Genomic DNA, 20,080 nt, shown 5'->3' with positions numbered 1-20,080 from the left:
ATGAAAAAGGAGGGAACAGAAAATAATAATAGGGATCCTCTTTACCACAGTATAGAGATTCCCTTGTGTTAGTAGTAGAAAAGAAGAATAAGAATTAAGAAGAGAAGAATTCGAACTCAGATGAGAGGAGGGGGTTCGAATTTTAGGTGAGGAGAAGTGTTAGTAGATGAATGAATAAATAGAATGAGAAGAGAGAGAGGGAGAATTCGAAAACAATTAAACTAATAAATTAAAATTTTAAAAATAAATTTCGAAAATAAAAATTTAAATTAAATTAAAATTAAAATAATTAGTTAATTAAAATTTGAATTTTGAAAAAGAGGGAGATATTTTCGAAAATTAGAAAGAGAAGGGTAGTTAGATGGTTTTGAAAAAGATAAGAAACAAACAAAAAGTTAGTTAGTTGATTGAAACCATTTGGAGTGCACAATGGACCGAGCTGTCTGGTACGCAGAATTGTGATCTCTGGTAATGGCTCTAATAACTTGGTGCTCTAATCTTAATTCATAATATGTCACAACTCCGTGTAGCTGACCAGCAACTGCATTAGGTCGTCCAAGTAATAAACCTTACGTGAGTAAGGGTCGATCCCACGGAGATTGTTGGTATGAAACAAGCTATGGTCATCTTGTAAATCTCAGTTAGGCGGATTCAAATGTGATTGAATTAGATAATTAAAAGATAAATAAAATAGGATAGAAATACTTATGTAAATTCATTGGTAGGAATTTCAGATAAGCGTATGGAGATACTGAATGGCTCTAGAACGTCTGCTTTCCTACTGCTTCAATCCAATCCTTCTTACTCCTTTCCATGGCAAGCTGTATGTAGGGTGTCACCGTCGTCAATGGCTACTTCCCATCCTCTCAGTGAAAAAGGACCACATGCTCTGTCACGGCACGGCTAATCATCTGTTGGTTCCCGATCATACTGGAATAGGATTCTTCGTCCTTTTGCGTCTATCACTACGCCCAGCACTCGCGAGTTTGAAGCTCGTCACAGTCATTCGATCATTGAATCCTACTCGGAATACCACAGACAAGGTTTAGACTTTTCGGATTCTCATGAATGCCGCCATCAATTCTAGCTTATACCACGAAGACTTTGATTCCACAGAATGTGAAGCTCGGTTGTCAGGCGAGTCGACCATGCATCGTGGGTCAACAATCCAAGAGATATGCGCCCGGTCTAATGTAGAACGGAGGTGGTTGTCAGGCATGCGTTCATAGGTGAGAATGATGATGAGTGTCACGGATCATCACATTCATCAAGTTGTAGTGCAACGAATATCTTGGAATAAGAACAAGTTGAATTAAATAGAAGAAAATAGTAATTGCATTAATACTCGAGGTACAGTAGAGCTCCACACCTTAATCTATGGAGTGTAGAAACTCTACCGTTGAAAATACATAAGTGGTAAAGGTTCAGGCATGGCCGTGAGGCCAGCCCCCCTAGGCGTGATCACAGGATCAAAATACAATCCAGGATTGGTCAAAAGACGAATAATACAATAGTAAAAAGTTCTATTTATACTAAACTAGTTACTAGGGTTTACAGAAATAAGTCTAAGTGCAGAAATCCACTTCCGGGGACCACTTTGGTGTGTGCTTGGGCTGAGCTTTAGCTATCCACGTGCAGAGGCTATTTCTGGAGTTGAACGCCAGGTTGTAACCTGTTTCTGGCGTTCAACTCTGGTTCGTGACGTTTTTCTGGTGTTTAACTCCAGACTGCAACGTATAAGTGGCGTTGAGCGCCAGTTTGCGTCGTCAATTCTCGAATAAAGTATAGAATATTATATATATGGCTGGAAAGCCCTGGATGTCTACTTTCCAACGCCGTTGGAAGCGCGCCATTTGGAGTTCTGTAGCTCCAGAAAATCCATTTTGAGTGCAGGGAGGTCAGAATCCATCAGCATCAGCAGTCCTTTTGTCAGCCTTTCATCAGAGTTTTGCTCAGTTCCCTCAATTTTAGGCAAAATTCACCTGAAATCACAGAAAAACACACAAACTCATAGTAAAATCCAGAAATGTGAATTTATCATAAAAACTAATAAAAACATCCCTAAAAGTAACTAGATCCTACTAAAAATATACTAAAAACAATGCCAAAAAGCGTATAAATTATCCGCTCATCACTGTCATGATACATTGTATCATGATAGGGTATGAGGTGGGGTGGAAAACAACATTCCATAGCAGATTTATAGTGTATCCTCCAACGCCAACATTCATGCCAAGTTAGCGTTCCCTTACCTCATCCACCGCCTGTGTGAGGCCTCAGGAGTCATCTTGGAGAATGACTTCCCAATTGCCATTGAAAGGCCGCTCTCCAAGAAATCTATGGAACAGACCAGGGAGTATGCTTGAGTCTAGAGGCAAGAAGCTCCGCAAGCTCCACTACTGCTGCAAGATCAGCCTCTCCTACCTCAAGGGCACTATTTTCCTCTCCAGGAGTATTGGCAACAGTTGACCTCCTCCTTTGAGCAGATGAACATGACTCAAGAGAGCCATGGCACCCTCCTCCATCAGATTATTACAGAACAAGAGAGTCAGCGCCATGAGCTTTACTAAGTGAGACAAGATATGGGGTGACTGAGAGAACCGTATGGAGCACAGCTTGATGAGGGAGATGGCCACCATGATGACTGAGGTAGTTGAGTTTCCTTTCCTTCCTATCTTCCTTTCCTTTATTATTGTTTTATTTTCCCTATTTTCTATTTGAATTTTCTGTCTTTTGCATGATCCATAGTATTTTTAGTCTTTTTAGTTTATTTTCGATTAACTTTAATTTTTCTAAATCCTCATGTATCACTTCCCAAGCTTAATTAGAAAAAAAAAACAAAGAAAGAAAAGTGGTGTAATGCATGAGAAGTTGAGTTTAATATACAATTGTCTTGTTAAATTATATGTGGTGGTATTTATCTGTGATTGTGATTGTATGAAAAAGAATAGAGCATGAATGACCTTGGAAAAGAGGAGATGTTAACTCTTGATGAACAGGAATCTAGAGAAGTATTATGAAATCTCCTAAATAAACAAGATATTGACCCTTGAAATAAAAGAAACAACAAGAAAAAGAAAAGCTAAAAGCAAGGCCTAAGGCTCTGAGTATCAATGACTAGGAAGGTTAAAAATGATCAAAGCTCAAACAGTTATTTTCCTAACTATATGCTTCTGCTATGACTATGTCAAGGGAATCTTGAGACAGAGTACTAAGAGTCAAAGCCAAGTGCTAATAAAGAGAAGGCAAAGGCTCTGAGCACCACTGATGGGAAAGAATCAAAAGAAAAAAATTAAGAGTTCAAAGAGTTCCCTAGTTAAGTGCTTGTGGTGTTTCTATGTCAAACAATGTTTGAGACAAAACATTTAGAGTCACGATAGGCTCAAGGTGCAAAGCACCAAAGAAAATAAAAGAGAATGTTGTATTCAAGGATCAATCACAGGTTAAAAGAGAGAGACTTCATAACATCATTCAGATTCTAGTTCTATATGGTATTGACATTCCCAAGATTTCAAGGGACAGTAAGATGCCAACTCTAGTCATGATCACAGTGTGCTAAACCCCACTTGAGAGACAGACATGAGCTTCATTGAGGATTCAACTCTTAAGCAAAACCATATCTCAGGTTTATATTATTTAAGTTTCTTGAGGACAAACAACGATTTAAATTTAGTGTTGTGATGCATGAGCATCATTCTTATCTTTTTCTATTGATTTATATGTGGATTTGTTGAATTCTTATGAGATTTAGGTGGTTTAAGCCCCTATAGATGCTACTTTGAGCTATTGTTGCTTTTTGTTGTTTTTAGGTAGTATTCGGATGAAAAGACTTGGCAAAATTCATGAAGAAGCAAAGAAGGAGTTATGCGTACGCATCTACTGTGCGTATGCACGACTGCACAAGCTAAACAAGCCTAATTCTATTTTGTCGTGTTGGCGCTAAACGCAGTGACTCTGTGTTTAGCGCTAGGAGCCTCGTAATTTGTGCATACTTCACTGCCAAGATGGCACTAAATGCCAGCAACATGGCGTTTAGTGTCGAGAGCATTGATGAGAGTGGTCCCCACGTCCTCAACAAATCAACACGGAAAGCTTATGGATTTGAATTTTAAATCAAATAACAATAGAAAAGATACATTTATATTTTAATTTAAGTTTTAAAATTAATTTTAATTAAGACTATAAAAGGGGAAAAGATTTGCCCTGCGGGCTCTCTCTTCTCTTCTTCCTCATTCCGTATTTTTACACTTTTTATTACAACTCTAGGTTTTTCTCTAAGTCATGAGTAACTAAACCTCCATTGTTAAGGTTAGGAGTCCTATTTATTTTAATGGATTAACACTATTGTCATTCTACTCTTAATCAATGCACTGATTTATATTCAAGGATTAATTTCATTCTTCATCCTAGGAATTAAAGTATATTAGAAGATAACTCTTTTTCTATTTGAATTCCTTTTGAATCTCGGAAGAGTTATATCACTGGAATTACAATTTAAACCTAATTCCTCATAATTCTCTAATTATCTGGATTTAACACGATACGTGACATATAATCGTCTTATTTTTGGGTTCTTAGGGTTTGTGTGGCTTATAAACTAGAAATTGAAGTTAACCTTCTAATTTCATTAAGTGACCAAGAAATTGGCAGTTGATTAGGTTAGAGGAGATTAAATTACTAAGGAATTAGAGTTTAATCACTTGAGGGTTGCCATGAATTGACTCTTTGCATAATTAAAGTAAGTGATAAGAATTGTTAATTCGAAAATCTAAACATCTCCAAAGCCGTAACTGTTTTCTCAACCTATTTTCACCACTAAATCACTGTTTGCTTTTTTTGAACTCTTAATTCATTATTATTTATGCTTTTTGCACTCAAAACTACTAATTTCAACTTGTCTAACTAGAATAGTCATTCAACTATTGTTGCTTAGTCCATTAATTCTCGTGGGATCAACACTCACTCAGTTGAGTTATTACTTAGTATGACTCGATGTACTTGCCGGTAAGTTTGTGGTATTTAAAATCTACATCAGTGTTACATTATGGTATCAGAGTAGTTCATCCTTGTAAGCCTGAGGAATGGACTGCTTATGCTTCTGAGCATACTCTAAGTCGTGTTTATATACTATTTAGGATATTTGATTGATAAACATAGCATAAAGTTCATGAGCATACTTTTGGGAAATAGAAGCACTTAACTTGAGATATTGAGACTGATCACCTTGATATCGCTTGTTTGGTGTGAATAGGACCCAAATGGTAACTCGTGGATGCGGTCGAACGCGTAGCCGGAGAGGAAATAAGGGGGGCGCACCGGCAGATAACCATGCTGAGTTCTTGGCTGCTATGACTAATCTCGCAAATGCTATGCAAGTAAATGTTGTGGCTACTAATAAGAAAATAGAGAGGATGGCACAACATGTGGGAAACAAAAATGGTAGTGGACCGGGAAACTACCAAGTTGATGGTGGCCCGATGACACTGGCTGCATTTCTGAAGGTGAACCTTCCAATGTTCAAGGGTTCAATCTGTCCCACCGAAGCTGACAATTGGTTTCAGGCTATGGAGAAGGAATTACAAGCTTAACATGTACTTGAGAGCCAGTAACTGACTGAAAAAGCTCAATTCTGGTGGCAAAGAGCTCATCGTCTGTTGCAACAGAGTAATGGGGATGGAGCTATCACTTGGAAGATGTTCAAAGGTGAATTCTATAAGAAGTACTTCCTAAATTCTGCGAGGAGAGCTAAGGAGTTGGAGTTGCTACAGTTAAAGTAAGGGTTTATGTCTGTGGCAGAATATACCAACAAATTTAAGGATCTGTGTCCTTTTTCGAAGATTTTCCAAGGAACGCTTGAAGCTTACGAGGAGTGGAAGTGCCTTAAATATCAGGATGATCTTCAAGATGATACAATGAGAGCTGTGGCACCTCTAGAGATCAAGAACTTTGCTGAATTGGTCAACAAAAGCCGAATGGTTGAGGAGTGCTCCAAAAAGAGCTCAATGGCAAGGGATAATCGTGGAGGTTTCTAAAATAGAGGATGTGAAGGTCCAAACTTTAAGAGGATGGGCTACACCCTACAACCCCACCATGTCCAGAATAATTTTCAAGAGAACGATAACAACAATTACCGAGAAAGAGAAAGAGGGAAGCAAGATCAAGTTTCCTGTAATGATTTGACTTGTAGGAGGTGCGGAAGCTATCATCCCGCTACTTCGTGTAAAGCTTGGGCTTATGTTACTCTTGTGGTGGTGCTGGTCACGTCATAAAATTGTCCGGAGAAGAAGAGTCAGAATGCCGGAGGAGCTCAACGGCAGCAAGGTCGTGTTTTCACCCTAACGGCAGGTGAAGCTGCTAGGTCAGAAACTCTGAATCGAGGTAAAATACGAGATTAATAATAAGATTTTACTTGCCTTACATGATACTAGAATGAAAACTTTCATTCGTAGTCTTTGATACTTGCCTTGCATGAAGTAGGTGAATAAATAAGTTCTTGATGGCAAACGATAAGAGTGGCACAACAGAAGCGTGGCAGTTTTGATGACTTTAGGGCTATTATGATGTTAAAGAGAAGTTTTGGGATATAAGTTTGTTTTGAGGGTTGACGGAGGATCAAGGAATGGAAAGTTGAGATAAGAAGTGCTACCCTCACCTGTTTTATTTCAGCGATTGAAAATTTTTTAGGGCAAACTTTTTATTAAGATGGGTAGGATGTAAAACCCCGCAAAATACTAAATAATTAAGTGATGACTAATAAATAAATTAAATGAGAATGAAAAGGATTAGAAATTTAATATTTATAATTTGGAGAAATAAAAATATTTAGGATGCAAATTAAAATGCACATCTTAAAGGTTTTGACCCAAAATTAGGCCAACGGACTAAGAAAATAAAATTGGGCCTTACTGGGTCCAAGCTCTCATATATATACCCACACTTAATGAGATTTCAGCTAACATTCACCCTATTTAGTGAGAGAGAGCCGAAAATGAAAGAAGAGAGAAAAGAGGGATGAAACCTTATCTTCCTTCAACTTCAATTATCCACAACTTTTACTACGCACCTCCGATCGCTGTACCGTTTGCGGCCACACGAAGCTTGTCTCCTTCTCTTCAATTCTATCTTGTTAGTTTAGTGAGTACTTTAAAATCTCAGCCCCATTTTGTCATTCAAATCTGAAATTATGTTTTTGGTAAGGGCATTGAGAATTTTTAGTGATTTTGATGTTATAGGGGTTCTCTAGCTTATGTTCTTGGTGGTATCCATCACTAATTTCAGTGAGTAAAGGTAAAAAACCTTTTTTTTTCTCTTGGTTCATCAATTTATGAAATTCCTAGTTTTAATATTGTGTCAAATTGTATAATATAACATTAGATTGAGTGATTGAGAGCTTGGCTTGGTAAAATCTTGCAAGGGAGAGCTTGAAAACTTAGAATTGCAACATTAAAGTACGGGTAGTAGTTTCGAGTAGCCATTATGTAAGGTTTTGTGAAAACGTAGGTTAATTGTCCCTAAGATAAGTTGAATAGAATTGATTATTGATATGCTTAAATAATAGTTAGTATGAGTGTTGTGTTGGTTGATATATTTTGGTATGAAATTGAGAATGAAAATAATGAGTTTTAGATGAATTGAGAAGTGTTATGTGTTGTTATTGCAATTGAATATTGTGATATATGTTGGTATGATTGAAATTGTGATGAAATGAAATGTGGTTGATTTTATAATGGAAATGGATATGGAATTGGGCTGGAGGTCGTGATTGGGTGAGAAAATTTCCTATGTGGTAAGTTGAGGTAAGTGGTGTGAATTGTTGTATGAGAATGTGATGATTGATTATTGGTTGATTAGAAAATTGGATATATAAATGTTGTATGTTCTTGATGAATATGAATATGTTGATACGATGGGTTAAAAAAGTTAGAAGTGGGTTAATTTAGGGTTGGAATGGTTGAGCATTGATGAATGAGTGTTTTGGAGGTGTATATATGGTTTTGGACAGGTTTAGAATTGAATTGAATTGCGAATTTATGAAATTGATGGATTATGAGAATTTGGTAAAATAAATTTTTAGTCAACTTCGACAGGCCATAACTTGGCACTCGAAGTTTAGATTTGGATGAGATTTATCTTAAATAAAAGCTAGTGAAAAGATCTTTAAAACCATCTAAGAATAAAAGAAAAATGAATTTTGTAGAGAAAGTTATGAGAGTTTGAAATTGGATAAAAAAAACTGAATTCTGTAGAAATTGCAGAAAATTGAGGTCATGCGTACGCATGATGGGCGAAATAGAATTGAAATGATTTCGTGCAAGTTTCATGCGCACACACAAAAATGGAGTTGCACGTACGCACAAGGCATGCGTACGCACAACTGTCCTGTTTTTCAAAAGTGATTATTTTTAACTGTTTTTGCCTATTCAATCGTTGTTTCACTTCTGTAACCCCTATTTGAGATCCAATGACTAGTTTCTATGATGAGAATGAGTTGGGATGATTGAATGACGAGAATGAGTTGAGAAGATTGAATGATGAGAATGAGTTGAGATGATGAAATGATAAGATTGAGTTGAGATGATTGAATGATGAGAATGAGTTAAGATGATTGAATGACGAGAACGAGTTGATATGATTAAATAATGAGATTAAGTTGAGATGATTGAATGATGAGAATTAGTTGAGATTATTGAATGACAAGAACGGGTTGATATGATTAAATAATGAGATTAAGTTGATATGACTGAATGATGAATTTAGTTAATTCGAGAGGACGATGAGAATAAGTTGATATGATTGGATGAAAAGATCAAATTTGATTGATATTTGAGCTTTCGAAGTAAGATGCAAGGATTGTGGTTTTGTCCTTCTTGCTTCTGGATGGTATTTGAGCTTCCAGGGTAGATGCAATGATTGTGATTTTATCCTGCTTGTTTATGGTCGGTATTTGAGCTTCCCGGATAGATACAAGGATTGTGATTTTGTCCTGCTTGCTCTAGGTTGGTATTTGAACTTTCTAGATAGATGCAAGGATGGAGGTTTTGTCCCACTTGCTCCAGGATGGAATTGAGACTGTTGACCCTCTGTCGTAAGATGTGGAGGGCACTTAGACCTTTCCGAATGATTCCCTCATTATATTCGAGCTTGGGGATGCACGCACCGAGGGACTGTTCAGGGTTCGCTACCGGACACATCGGGTTTTGACTTATAACCGACGGATAAGCTCATTGGTCATAGAACAGACATGCATCATTTGTATTTGTGTGTATTGTTTGGGTGTGCATATTATTTTTGGCTTGTCTTCTTGATTAATTGTATCTATATGTTGATTGATCTATTTGCTTTATATGTTCTCTCTATTTGTATATACTTTGTATTGTCTTGTATATGTCTGCACAACTGAGAGATCTCTTATGCTAGCAGTGGTGACACTGAGGGTTGTCATTGATGAGATGTGGTGATTGAGGTTTGTGGATAAACTGAGAATAAATGGATAACACTGAGACTAAGTTTTGATATTGAATTATTGAGGTTGGAAAACTATGATATTTAGAGAGATGGTGACTCGTATCGGGGAGAACTGAGATTTAGAGATCACTAATATATTTGAGATTTAGTTTATTACTTTGTTCGGATTAGAAGGAACCCTAGACTTGAACCTTGAATGATTGGAGATTAGGATTGCCTAGCGGGTTCATGTGATTTTATATAGTCTCTATTTGGAATTATTGCCCTGTTGGAAACCCATGGGTTGGGGGTTCTCACCCGTTTCGGAAATTTTTGTTTTTCAGATGCAGGTCTTGGCGCTTCACAGTGAGCGGAAGGTCTATTTGGAAAGAAGCGAAGAAGACTTATTATTTTGTTTTGATTTTAGAATCTCTCCTTCTCTTTTGAAAACTTACATGATGTAATTACTTTAAAGTCTTGTCTTTAGAGACTTATGATGTATTTTGGAGAGATAAGTTATGTTATCCAAACTATTTTACTGTTACAGCTCTAGCCGGCTTAATCTTCGCGAGTCGAGACTAGTATATATATATATATATATATATATATATATATATATATATATATATATATATATATATATATATATATATGTATCTTTACTCTTATTCTTCCTTTGAGCTTTGATTATCTACTTTTTTCCGATGCGCTTATGTATCTTATCGAGTGTGAACGATTGGCGAATTATCTCTTCCTCGAGTTTTAGGTTGTGTTTGTTTCTAAGAACAGGACAAGACAAGACACTGGGAACAAGATACAAAGGACAGAAACACAAAATTTTGTGTTCTTATATTCTGTTTGGTGATAAATTAAAACAAAAAATAAAAATCCAATTTATTCTTTTTTTAAAAAAATTTGAGAAGAAAAATATAATAATAAAAAAGATAATTATAAAAAAATAACAACAATAATAAAAAAATATGTGTCATTTGTTAATGTTTTTATATCTTTTTTATCAAGATGAACACAAAATATAATAATTCAATATCTCTAAATACAATATTTCTGTTCATGTCTCATCTGTTAATATAATATCTCTTTTTATATATAAGTATTTATATCCCAATCTTATATCATAACACTAAATTATAATTGAATTATGATTTAAGCATAAAGCTGCTAATGATAGGATGTTACAAATATAATAATTTCAATGTCAATAATTTGAAGGGCAGAATGGTGCATACACAATTAATTGATTATTCAGGTATATGTACGTAAACAAAGCTAATCTGTGAAGCAAAAAAGGATGGATGATAGATATATAGCCCTGAACAATTCATTCTTGTGCTGATTGAAACATAGATGTTGACAAATGGCTTTCGTGGTTGTGTTTCTAATAATTTAAATAACATTTTTGGGACCACTTAAAGAAATACATATACATCGTCTAATTAAAGGTTCAATATTATTTATCAAATTTATTTGCTAGGCCTAGAATGATATGTTATATTTATTGAGGATGAAGTACTAAAATATTAACTGAAAGTTTATATCATTGATAAAAATAATAAAAATATCATTTTTTTTAATTATAAGTAGCATATAATTTTTGTATTTAATATATAATTTGTAAATTTAATTCAAATTCTTATAAAAATATTTAGATAACCCTTTAAAAGTTACATATAAAAATCCATAGGGTATTAATTAATTTTGAAAACTCTTTTTTCAACATTTAAAAAAAATGGCTATTTACAAAAAAAAATTATAAAAATAATTCACTTGATATAAAATTATTAAATTTTAAAAATAAAAAGATCTCTTTTTTAATTATTCTTGTTAAAAACGGTATCAAAATCTCATCTCCAGAATTCTTTTTGAGAATATGCATTTAACATTTAATTAGTTTTATCACATTTTTTTTAAATTTTTTGAAAATTTATTTATTTTTAAATTTTTTTAAATTTACTAATTTATCCATTTATTAATTAATCTTTAGACAGACAAGCAACTGCCAACATGTTGTAAGTTGTAACTTAAACGGCATCTAATTAATATTCTTATCTGTTGACAAAAATTCTGTTTAATTTATTTTAATTTTTGGTATACTTATATTTAATGGATTCATCATATTTTGGTTCAACAACTTTATTTTCGAGAAAAAGTGAGGAATTTGACAAAAACTAAAGCACACTAGATTTTAAAGAAATCTTATAAAATTGTACACATGTACACAACAACAACAGAATTCTTTAATAAAGTTTAGTCATCAATTTTCTCAAGTATACAACCCAATTCTCCATCTAATAATGTATATATATAACTGAATACATTTATTTCCTTTTATAACCAATTAACCCCATTTCATAGTCTAAGATCAAAACCCAAGAAGCTTGGACCTTTAGTTTAAGCTAGATCTATCTTACAAATACTTTTAGTTATATTTGTCTTTTCCAAAGTGAAAAAGTCTATAAAATGAAAAAAAAAATCATGTTTGAATTAATAACTTTTGTTCTAAGTAAATTTCACAAATTAATTTAATAATAATGATTAATTTTTAATTTATTTTTACTTTATAAATATTCTCACTTCAGAAAAAACAAATTTTAATTGAATTTAATTTTGGTTGCCTACAATATCCTCTAATTCAACAGGTCAAGTACTAATTCGTTACGGATCTGAGGCAGGATTCGAACCTCTGACACTTACTTAAGAGGACAAGTGAGTTGGCCACTCGACCAACCTAAATTAAATTAATTTAAATTAAGTTTGGTCATAGTCTAGATCTACACATACACCACTTATTCATTATAAGATGAGAGTGTAAATTTTAAATGTAAGAAAAACTCACCCTCTATCTAAAAAGATAAAAAAAAAAAAAAAAAGCTGAGACTTGTTTTATTCAACATTTATTTATGATAAAAAAAAATTTTAACGGTCTTGATAATTATCACGAAAGACAATAAGGTCTTTAACAAAAAAAAAATTATTTTTGGCTCATGATCTTTATTTTTATGAGACTGATTAACCTCTTTGTCAATATTTTCTATCGGTATTAACGGAATAAGCTTACATAGCGTGTTAAGCCGTTCATTTATCCATTAAGAACTAATTAGGATTAACAAATTCTTTTTTGTTGAGAGTTTCGTTATCTTTTTAGGACAATTATCAAGGCCATTTAGTTTTTTTTTATTATCTTTTTTAAATACATTAGCTAAATTTATTATGTAAAATTAAGAAATATTAGTGATTTTTAAATTCTTTTTATTTATAAAAATTAAATAGAGAATACATTAGTGATTAACGTGTCATGTAATTATACTTTAAAAAGAAATCATTGACATAGAGACTAACGAATCTCATGAAGTTAAATATCAAGGGCTGAAAAAGATATTTCTTTTGTTTGAGGGCCTCCTCGTAGTCCTTCGAAAAAATTACCAAAGACCGAATTGAGTATTCACTCTTTATTTATTCTAGCAATAATTAATGAGGGTGGCTGTTACAATACTCCTCTAACGTTTGGAGTTTTAAAACTCCATGAGATTTAAATTTAAAAAAAAATCAAAATAAATTTTATTTATTTATTTAAAATAACCTAGTTGTTCTATTTATCTTCGTCTCTTCTTCTCCTCTATAGGTTAGTCAGCCATCTCACTGTTCATCACTCTTGTTTGTTTTACCGTCGTCGTGCCTCCACCACGTAAGGCCGTCAAGGCCCCATCACCATACCAACCCGCCGACGTCCCGCCACGACACCAACACATTGTCGCTTGCCGCCATGCGGGTCTCGCTGCAACACCAACTTGCAGACTCCACACTGCCACGTCGTTGCTAATTTGTCTTTGCTTCTTTCTCACTATATCTCATTTTTTTCTCATTGCTTCTTTCTTACCAACATCCGTTAGCCACCACGCTCTACCAGGCTTCCGCCTTTATTCTCGCCAACTACGCATTCACCTATAGCCTCCTTCGCCACCACGCGTGGTTCTATTTCTGTTAATCATTTGTCCTTCTCTCCAATAGAATTTAAATTAAAAAAATTAAATTTTAAATTTTGAATATAATATAAATCTATTTAATTCAAATTATATTATATTAAAATAAGATAAGTAATATAAAAAAACATAAATTTTTGTGTTTATATACATAAAATTTATATTTATTTTATTTATATAAAAAATTTCTATTGTTATTTCATAAATATATACTACATAAAATAGGTTTTATTTAAAAAGAAATTTTTGTTCTCTTAAAATTAATTATAAATTTGTTTTACTTTTTTGTAAATAAATTAAATTTTTAACTCAAATTAAATAAATTTAATATTAAGAGATATTTTAGTATTTTAAATTAATCCTAAAAGAGTAATTTTTTTTTGAATTCTTTTAACTCTGTTTTTTGTTTTTTATAATTTTGTAATAATTTAATGTAAATTAAAAAATAAAATAAATTAAAATTAAAATAATAAAACAAACAATTTTAGCAATAACAAAATTTTAATACTCCTTCTTCTTTCTCTTCTTAATTACGGGGTATTAAATACAAACGTTTTCTCTTTTTTTTTTTTTTTTAATTAGAGGATACTAAAATTCCATATAATTTTGGGGTACTAAATTACGTGCCATTAATAAATACAAAACAAGAAAAATTTTAGATGTTTTTAATTAATTTATTTTGTTAACAAATATTTTCGCTCTATCTAAAGAAAATAAATAATGTGTTGATAATAAATTAATAACTATATTCAAATAAAATAACATAATTTTGAGTAGCTAGCTAATTAAAAGCATTACAAGTCCATGCAGAAGCAGTGTACAAGCTAGTATCCTTCCAACCAAGCCTCAATGTGCCATCAACATGAGCAAGGCTATAACCATGTGGTGGTGAGAACATATTAAGTATCAATTGTGCTTGAGCCATTGAATTAGCACTCATTGGAACTTGCACAAACCAATTGCTCCTTGAAATGAGTTCATTCCTCCATTGCCTAATAAACTTTTCCTCACCACTCCTTGATGGTCCACCTATGCCCAATATGTTGTTGATCTCCCTAGACAGCACTCCATGCTCAACATTGTGCCTATTAGGATCATCAATTTCCAAGTATGCACCAAGGGAATCAAATAGTGTTGAGTAGTAGTGCAATGATCCAACAAACCTATCCAAGAATGATCCTCCATTGTTTACATCTTGTTCCACTAATGTTATGATTCTTGGCTCCAATTCCTTGATTAGTCTCAAGGTCATCCAGTCCGGCCCGGTTGAATCGTACATTGAATGTTGCAACCAATGAACCGCCACCGTCTCACAAGACCTAATTTGCACCATAGATGCGTCAATTTCCCCGAATTTCGCGACGACAGGGTGGAATTTCAATGGCATTCCAAGCCGTCTGGCGAAATTCGAGAGCTGTTTCCCCGTCTCGACGAGGAGGTCCATGGATGCGCCGATACCGGTCATTGTGACCTCGGGTGGACCCTCATACCTTGTGGCAAGAATGTGGAAGAATGCTGGCCATTGAAGGCCTTGCATGATGTCCAAATCAATGATGTGTATGCATTGGCACCTATTCACTGCCTCAAGAATTGCTTGGTTGGAAGTGAAATGTGCAAATTTGATGAAAGGGGAAACATTGTTGAAAACATGGAATGATGAATGAATGCTCTTGTGATCAATAATCAAAGGTGAACACACACCAAGAAAAGAATTCATGACCCTACTATTCATGGCTTTGGCAAAATATGCAACAACTCTTTCAGCACATGATGCCTTGTAAGGTGAGGCCAATTGTGTTAGCTCCAACAACATCCTTTGAGCATCAACAAGGTTGTCCACAGAGATTGCCACAGCACATTCCATTAGAAGGGTAATCAAATTCAAACCTTGATCATGGATATTATTGTTATTATTATTACTACTACTACTATTGTCGTTAATAATAATATTGTGGTCTAAATTTGAGGTGTTTGATTGAACTTGATGATGAAGACCAAAGTTATTGGTGCTAGGAGGGTCAATATTGGTGCAAGGATCAAATGGGGTTTTCCAAAAAGTGTTTTTTCTTATTGGATTGAAGTTGGGATGGTGAATTGATGAAGGATTATTATTGGACAATAATAACAAGCTATTATCATCATCATTAGCTGTTTGTTGTGGTAAGTCTTCATCAACATTGACATTAAGGTGCTTGGCAATGTTGTCAACCCAATCACATGTTTCATTTTGTTGGTTTTCATTTGGTGAGGGCTTTATTGGAAATTGGATTGATGGGATTGGAGGTGGCAAAGAAACAAGATTTGAATAGTCCCAAGTTTCATGCATAGAGGAACGGTTGATGATCATGTTTGAATTTCCATGAACAACCTCAAACCCAACTTTCATCATAGAGTCAAACACAAATTAAACTAATCAAATGGAAGAAGAGTTCACTTAAATTCGTGAAACTTAAGTAAATTTGAATTATGTAAAAAACTCAATCCGCAAACTATAGAATTTACCTGTAAAATTTTAGATGATCCAAACTTATGATACACTCATACAAGTTTAGAAATTAACTAAAAAATTTGACAACCTTCATAAATATATATGTATTGTATAACAAAAAAAAAAAAAAGACTATATGAGAAGGAAATTAATTAATAAGGTGTAGCAAAACTGAAAATTAAAGAACAACCAAGGAGAATAGAAGAGGGAGAGGGAATGAGAGAGGGGGTTTTCAAGAAGAGATTAGTGGCACTTTTAAAGGTGAAGTTTGACTAAGACAACAAATGAATTTGTGACAACGTTTACAAATCTAAGGGCTTATTTGGGACCATTTAATTAATTTCCCAAGGTTATGAACTTATGATCGATGGCCGGCATAATCAAACCAATTAGAAAATGTTAATTGACTAAATGCTAAACATTACACGTAGATTTGGCAGTGATCTTAACATTATTATATAGGAAAAGTATAGGTAACCAACAAGATTTTTGAACAATGTGTAAACAATGTGAATTAATAGGGTTAAAAGAGTAAATTTAATTAGTAGCATTAAATTAGAGTATAATGTATTTTCATTTGATTGGTGGTTGTTCATGTTGTTCAAAATTTTCATTGTTCCCCTAGCACTCCCCTATTATATATTAATGAAGCTAAATGTATGTCTTCAGGATTTTATTACCAGCTGTCATATTCATACGTTGCTTAAAAATTTCAGCTATGTTAAAAAGGAGTTTTACTTTTCTTGTAATAAATAGTGCATAAAGAGCCTAAATTTTTTTAAATTTAAACTTTAATTACATATGATTTCTTTTTATCAAAATTAAGGTATTTACCACTAAGAGTAGTGAATAATTCCTATGCTATACGATAAGGAACAAGGTGAAGTATCACCAATTCACCATATCTCACATCCCATACATGGATCATGATAATTAAGAATAAGTATAGGAAATTGATTTTTAATTAGTCAATGTTAATCAATTTTTTTATTGTAAAATTATATTTCTAATTCTTATTTTTAAAGAGTTTATAATTTAGGGTTAGAATTTAGAAATAAAAAAAATTATTGATATTAGTTGAAAAAATTGACTCTCTATTTAAACTCAGTAATAATTAGTTAGTTGAAATTAGTTAAAATTTTAGGAGTAAAGTTCAAATAATGGTGAAAAATAAAAATTTATATATATATATATATATATATATATATATATTAAGTGAGCTTGATGTGTTAGTAATTTCATTAAGGTTAGAGCACTGTTATTGGTCTTAATAAAGAACAGTTGCCAAGAAAAAGAAAAGGAAAGAAAAAATCACAAGATTTCCCATTAAAAAAAATTTTCAACTTGCAGGAATCAAATTTGTGCTTTTTTTTTTAATTATTATTATAAAATACGAGTGTATTCCTTTTCAACTACATCAACTAACTCTTGTGGTTATTTGCATCAACGTCATTGTAAAAGCAATATATTAATTTAAGACTTATATGAATAAATTTTTATTTAAAGTGTGATTACTACTTACTAATTTAGGCATTTAAATATCTGTTTAATTTATGTAACTGTTTATAAACCTGATGTAAATAGCTAGGAGAGGGACGTTTTGATTTGTTCTTTTGCTAAAGTGATGGCGAAGGAGCAACTACCCCATTAAATAATAGGATTAATTAATGTTACAAAAAATATATTAAGAAAATTGTCTTTGAGGCAGTGTATTCTGTTAGAATATATATAAAGTCACATAAGAGTTGTTTAAATTAGGGTTGGAGTGAATCTGAGTTAGTTCAAACTCAACTCATTAATATCTCAATAAATTAAGTTCATAAAGCTATAAACTGAATTTAAACTTAAATTTAAATTTATATATATATGGAAAAATTGTTTTTAAAGATTGTTAGAAACATTTAATTATTAAAAAAATCTTTAATATTAAAATTGTTAAGAATGATTAATGTTTATAATATTTAAGTAGAAGGATTAAACTTTTTTTTATTAAAAAACATATCTTTAATTATTTATTTATTTATTTTTTATAATCTTTATAGCAAATTAGCAATGATTTCTATTCCTCCTAAAATTTTAGCCATCCTCATAATTATTTATTTTTTTCATTTATTTTTTCATTTATGCGTTCAGATATATATGGAAAAATACAGGAAAAGTAAAAATAATGTTAATCTCTTTGAACTTTTCTATTGCTTTGTTTTAAGAATGAAAAATGGGAAATGTATTATCCTACATCTTTCTGCAAATTCCAAATCACATCATAAATTATCTTCATAAGTGTTTTTTCCATGATACTTCTCCTCAAACATATTGTTTATATAGTAATAACAAGATTAGATTTCTGTTGTTATATCCCATGAGAGGCGCAAAGGATGAAAGACCACATAAATACAAAAATGAGAAAAATAAATGATTATGAAAATAGCCAATATTTTAGAATAAATGAAAGTTACTACTATAAAGATTATAAAAAATAAATAAAAAAATTTGATATTTTTTTTAAATATTATAAACATTAATCCTTTTTAATAATTTTGATATTAAAAATCATCTTTAATAATTAACTTTTTCTAACAGTTGTTTAGAATATTTTTTTATATATTAAATAAATTGAGTATGAATTTGGATATATTCAACTTATTGACTCGTAAATTAATTTGATTATAATTATATATAATTTATGATAAATACTAATACATATTTAGGGATAAGTATTGTTTTGGTCCCTCACGTTGAGGGTCGGAATCGAACCCATCCCTGGTGTATATTTTGATTTAAAATCATCCTTAATGTTGTATTTGATTTTAAAATCGTCCTTTTAAATATATTTTTTTCTAAATGACAAAAATACCCTTTTTTCACCATTTCATTCTTCTTGTTCTTCTTCCTCCAGGAGAACAAATTCTGTTCTTGTTCTTCTTCTTCCAGAAGAAGAAATTCTTCCATTAACAAAACTCAAAACTTCAAATCTTAATATAGTTAACAAAATCCAATTACAAGAATTAAAAATACCCCTTTTTTTCACCATTTCATTCTTCTGGTTCTTTTTCCTCCAGGAGAACAAATTCTATTCTTGTTCTTCTTCTTCCAGAAGATAGAAGAAATTCTTCCATTAACAAACTCAAAATTTCAAATTTTAATACAGTTAACAAAATTCAATTACAAGAATTAAAAATACTTAAATTCATCTCCAATTACAAAAATAAAAAATCTATCATTTTAATTACGAAGAACAATCAAATACAAAAAAAAAAGAACAAAAATTAGAGAGAAACACAAAATTCAAAAACAAAAATACAACAGTAATCCAGAAATCCAAAAATCCAGAAATAAGAATAAAAATAAAACCAACAATAAAAATTAGAAAATTAGGGATTATGATGAACAACATCAAATTCTCCAACTCTAACAACAACAACATATTTAATTTCTTTTTAAAACAGAAAGAATGAAACTTTATCTTATAAAAAGCATGGAGGTCGCCGTTGTTGCTCTTGGAGATCGCCATCGGGGTGGAAGTCGTCGTTGGCCGCTGCTGCTCTTGGAGATCACTGCACCGTCGAGGTGAAGGTCGTCATTGGCCGCTGCTGCGCTTGGAGGTCGCCACGCCGTCGGGTGGAGGTCGCCGCGCCGTCGGAGTGGAGCGCCGTGCCATCAGGGTGGAGGTCGCCGTCAAGGTGAAGTGTGTGTGGCGGTTATATGTGATGGAGAAGAAGAAGAAGAAGGAGGTGGTGTGTGATGGTTGTGTGTGAAGAAGAAAAAGAAGAGTGATTGTTGTGTGTGAAGAAGAAGAAGGAGAAGGAGTTGCGCTGTGTGTTTTGTGTTGTAACGGTGGAGTGAAGAAGATAGGGTTTGAAGTTAGAGAGGTGAGAGAATACAAGGGTAAAATGGTCAAAAAGGACAATTTTAATACCAAATATAACATTAAGGACGATTTTAAATCAAAATATACACCAGGGACGGATTCGATTCCGACCCTTAACGTGAAGGACCAAAACAATACTTAACCCACATATTTATTTATTTATATATATAGCTAGTAAAATATCTTTTTTATGTGATATAATATCTAAATCATAATATTTTATCTATTTTATTTTATTATAGATTAAATAGTTGATGAATATAAATATGATAAGTTTAATTA

The 20,080-nt window shown here is 32.5% G+C and overlaps 1 pseudogene; it reads right to left on the bottom strand.

Moving 5' to 3' along the window:
• Positions 1–14,223: 14,223 nt before the first annotated feature.
• Positions 14,224–15,841, bottom strand: LOC107628215 (scarecrow-like protein 23 pseudogene; annotated as a pseudogene).
• Positions 15,842–20,080: the final 4,239 nt, after the last annotated feature.

The sequence above is a fragment of the Arachis ipaensis genome, chromosome B2 (assembly GCF_059453495.1).
Source record: "Arachis ipaensis isolate K30076 ecotype BB chromosome B2, ASM5945349v1, whole genome shotgun sequence".
Lineage (NCBI taxonomy): Eukaryota > Viridiplantae > Streptophyta > Magnoliopsida > Fabales > Fabaceae > Arachis > Arachis ipaensis.
Note: the sequence above shows the minus strand (reverse complement) of the source record. Positions and strands in the feature narration are given on the sequence as shown.